The sequence below is a fragment of the Gymnoscopelus microlampas genome (assembly GCF_963454915.1).
Source record: "Gymnoscopelus microlampas genome assembly, chromosome: 13".
NCBI classification, from domain to species: Eukaryota; Metazoa; Chordata; class Actinopteri; order Myctophiformes; family Myctophidae; genus Gymnoscopelus; species Gymnoscopelus microlampas.
The window spans coordinates 2,592,020-2,597,111 of NC_139950.1; the positions used below are offsets into that span (position 1 = coordinate 2,592,020).

The following is a 5,092-nucleotide window of genomic DNA, read 5'->3' on the forward strand; positions in this document are numbered from 1 at the left end:
TCTTTATTATTTTGCTTTACATTAAATGAACTGGCTGCTGAAAATAGCCAATCTACAATCTTATGCCACAGCCGAAATCTTAAATGTATTTTTTCCTTCTCTTTTCTTTCTCTCTACAGCATAACCTCCAGGTTAGCATTATGGAACCCAGCTGTACCATTTTGGACAAGAGGAGTTCTCCTCAGGTATGAAGGCAACAATTATATATTTTCATCGTGGAGTTCTGATGTTGCTGAGCCTTTACATAAAATAAAACAACAAACATGACTTTATTAAACACTGGTTAGCAGCTAAATGCAGGCCCCAGAAAATGTTAAGACCCTGCATTGATATTAGTATGTTACTGTTTGTAGTTTTTTCCTGCGATGGAGCATGATACGGCTTTGATTGTGTCTAACCCTTCTCTTTTTCTTTTTAATTTTCTTTCTTTCTCAGATGTTTCTGCTCGTCATTTCCTGCGTCACAGCAGTGGGGATGAAGAGATCGGGAGCATCTGTGATGACCAAGCTTATAAAACCATGGTAGGTTTAACATGAGTCTAGAAGTAATGTACAGCATAAAGTAGAGCCTGACTAAAAAAACAAAAACTGTTTGATTACTTACACACTATCCCTGTGTCTGTATGTTCCAGACGCAGCGCTGTTTGACCTGGTGAGGGCAGTGACCACATTCAAGAACCTCTTGGACCTCACGTTTTGCAAGGTAAGGGTGTGACTACACAGTTATCCAATATAGCCAATCTACAAGCTCACAGCACGCCACATTTATTTTACCATAAATCCCTGAAACCTCTCTATGTCATGATAGTTGAAAATTATGTGAAAATGGTGTTGGTGTGGAAATTTAGTGAGGCATTGGAAGAGGGGAACTGATCAATGTATCAAGGGTTTCTACACACTGAGTTAAATTAACATACATTTCACTATATAAATTGGGGTCTCAGAGATAGCCATGCCATTAACAGGGTCTGTAGACCTGATGCATGTTAAATTGGGGGTCCTTATTATTAAAACCAACACCACCGTTTTCTAATTTATTTCCTTTCTCTCCCTCTCAGTTGGCGTTCGTTGGGTGGCTCACGTGACGCGTTCCACATGAAGGAACTGCATTGGCTTTGGAAGAAGAGGCGGGCGACAGACACCAGCACACAGAACCCAAAATTGAATTAAATTAACAGTGGCCCATTTTGTATTCATTCCAGTAGCTTTGATATGGCTCTGAGTCTGTGGCATGTTAACTAGAAACACATACAGTACACCAGGACAAACTACAGCGGTAACACATGGAATCAAAATGGACCTTTACATGTCTGAGCGTCTGTGTACAGATAGAACCAAATGGACCCTTACAGGTCTGCAAGAGTACAAATGGACCTGCCCTGCCAAGGTAAAGAGCAGTAACTAAGTTTTTGGACACGCCGACTTATTTGAGTATCCCAAAGGTCAAATTAGCCTTTGTGATTTTGGGGGATAAACAATTACCTAAAGAACAGATGCACAATTAGTGTAATATCACTTATATGCCGATATCTCATTTGGCTGACCAGTTGAATCACTTTTAACCCATGAATCACTTTTAACCCATTTTTCAGTGATTTTTGATTTCGTAGTTACTGCTCTTTACCTTGGCAGGGCAGCATAGATCTCCTATTTTTTTAACATTCTTATGCATTTTTTACTTGACATTCTGCTCAATGGGTATGTTTACTTTTGTCCAGTAGCTTTGATATGGCTCTGAGTCTGTAGCATGTTAACTAGAAACACATACACCCAAAATGGACTTTTTTTTATGTCTGAAAGTCTGTGTACAGATGAAACCAAATGGACCCTTACAGGTCTGCAACTCTGAGTGTACAAATGGACCGAGAGATCTCCTATTTTTTAATATTCTTATGCATTTTTTACTTGACATTCTGCTCAATGGGTATGTTTACTTGTTTTGTTACTTTAAGTAGGCTATTGATTACCAGTCTGACTTCACACATATTATTACAGCATTGATACTTTTATGTGGAATACTTTTCTCACTGTCTGCCATTTTAAAGTGATACATTTGTATTTTAGGATTATTATTTCTGTGCCTTCCTTTTCTAATAAATACCATAACAATGGAGTTAATGTCTGTGCTGCATTATTTCATGTAGGCCATGTATTTTATGCATTATGTCATGTTCTTAGACAGATACTTAGAGATACAGGGGAACTGTGTGATGGGGACCTTATTCTGTATTGCTACTTGACATGTTTAGAAACCTCAAATGCGGGGGGTGTAACAATGGTCGCTAAATATAGGGGATGAAAGGGAGGAGGGGGGATTCCCAAAGGGAGGGAGGGAGGGGGGGGGGGGGGTATATACAGCATATTATATGACGGCGCTACGCTACCCGGCCGCTATCGACGAACGCCACGGTTGGCGTTCACCGCCGGAGTGAGGCTGATTAGCGGCTCGGCGTGACGCGCGGCTCACGCTGATCAAGGACACCGAGTGGACGCGGCGTGTCCCGCCCGGTCGGCGTGGCGTGGGGACGGCCTCACGCCAGAAATGTGCGATATTTTGCTAGCTGGGTAGATGCACAAAGTGTTCATAAATGCATTATTAACGATTTGTTGATGTTTATAATACACTGTTTAAATCTTAATAAATATGTAAATAAGGATTTGTTAATGTTTATAAGAGACTGTTCCCACTTTAGACCAGAAAGCTGCAAAAAGTGTTAATTAATGCAGTATTAACGATTTGTTGATGTTTATAAGACACTGTTTAAATGTTAATAAATATGTAACTAAGGATTGGATAATGTTTACCACACTGTTCCCACTTTAGACCAGGTAGCTGCAAAAAGTGTTAATAAATGCATTATTAACGATTTGTTGATGTTTATAAGACACTTCTTAAATGTTAATAAGTACTTAAGTAAGGATTTGTTAATGTTTATAAGACACTGTTCCCACTTTAAACGAACGTCCTGGTAACTAACATTAATTAACAGTTAATAAACAACTTATAAGACACTTCTTAAATGTTAATAAATACGTAATTAAGGATTTGTTAATGTTTATAAGACACTGTTCCCACTTTAAACGAACGTCCTGGTAACTAACATTAATTAACAGTTAATAAACAACTTATAAGACACTTCTTAAATGTTAATAAATACGTAAGTAAGGATTTGTTAATGTTTATAAGACACTGTTCCCACTTTAAACGAACGTCCTGGTAACTAACATTAATTAACAGTTAATAAACAACTCATTAATGCCTTATTAACATTTAATTAACATATTATAAGTTGTTAATTTATTGTCAATAAGTGTCGTGTTAATAGTATTTATAAGTCTTTATAAACGTTTATAGACACAGAATAAAGTTAATAACGATCTCATAAGCTGCTTATTAACAGTTAATAAGTATTTCACAAGTTGTCTATTATTTGTTAAGGACGTTCAGTGCTTTATAAACGTTTATAAACACATAATAAAGGTTAATAACTTCCTTACAAGTTGTTTATTAACTGTTAATAAGTATTTAATAAGTTGTCTATATGTTGTTAATTAATGTTTGTTAATAGCACGTTAGATTCTTTATAAACGTTAATAAACACATAATAAAGTTAATAACTACCTTATAAGTAGTTTATTAACTGTTAATAAGTACTTAAATAGTTGTTTATTAACTGTTAATTAATGTTTGTTAATAGCACGTTAAATTCTTTATAAATGTTTATAAACACATAATAAAGTTAATAACTACCTTATAAGTAGTTTATTAACTGTTAATAAGTACTTAAATAGTTGTTTATTAACTGTTAATTAATGTTTGTTAATAGCACGTTAAATTCTTTATAAACGTTTATAAATACATAATAAAGTTAATAACTACCTTATAAGTTGTTTATTAACTGTTAATGAGTAGATAATAAGTTGTTTATTAACTGTTAATTGATGTTTGTTAATAGCACGTTAAATTCTTTATAAACGGTTATAAACATATTATAAAGTTAATAACTACCTTATAAGTTGTTTATTAACTGTTAATAAGTAGTTAATAAGTTGTTTATTAACTGTTAATTAATGCTTGTTACCAGGACGTTCGTTTAAAGTGCTACCAATTGTTGAATACTTAAAACATTGCAAAAAAAGTACAGCACATACAAAAGGGTGACTCAAAAAGTATAGAGGGCTTTCTTTACACACACTGGCCCTCATTTATCAACGCAGCGTATAAACCGCCGTATATTTTTCCATATATTCGGCGTACACCAACGTCGAAGTCACATTTATCAACGCATCCTACACTAGCGTTGATAAATGTCACGGCTGAAACGAGCATCATTTAAATAACACGCCCCATAAATATTCTCAAAACGCCCCGATTTTACGACATGAAGACGAACCAGAATACGACCAAAGACATGAAAAGCCAATAAGAAACAGCCACCCCACCCCCCCCCCCCCCCCCCCGCTGGCCTCGCCGCACACGCACACGCACACGCACACGCACACGCACACGCACACGCCTCTCTCGCTCGCTCTCTCTCTCTCACACACACACACACACACACACACGCCCGTAGCGTATTGTCACGTAGGCTTGTAGCCTACATGAATGACATATTATGATACCAATCACATCGGCATGAATGGAATACTTTTGTAGATTAATGTATTTAACCCATACCGAGCAGTGCGCGTTCGAGTTACACTAAAATAAAGCCCTCATGTAGGCTATTCCCATTTCCCAGTGAGACTCGGACCGTCGGACGGGCGAGTCCCGTCCCGCTCCGCATTAATGAGAGATAGCCTGGAGAGAACATTAATGAATGAAGGCTGGTGTGTGTTGGACCATGGGTTAAATGTCTGATCTCCCGGTGGCCATGAAAATATAACAGCAGCGCCGCCTGTTAGACCGGTGCTCGCGCAGAAGAGTGCTCTCGCAGAAAGCGCCCGTATATTTTGAAAATAGCAGATCTACAAGCTCACAACGCGTTGCTGGCTTGTGAGCTTGTAGATCTGCTATTTTCAATACAGACAGATCTACAATCTTATCTGAATGACTGTTAAAGCAGTTTGTTTAAATTACTTTATAAAATGTT

At 37.2% G+C, this 5,092-nt stretch overlaps 1 long non-coding RNA gene across 1 annotated transcript; it reads left to right on the forward strand.

The window, feature by feature from the left end:
- Positions 1-466: 466 nt before the first annotated feature.
- Positions 467-1,170, forward strand: LOC311058905. Its single transcript, XR_014602095.1, has 3 exons — positions 467-521; positions 632-702; positions 1,058-1,170. It is a non-coding gene; the product is annotated as an uncharacterized lncRNA (long non-coding RNA).
- Positions 1,171-5,092: the final 3,922 nt, after the last annotated feature.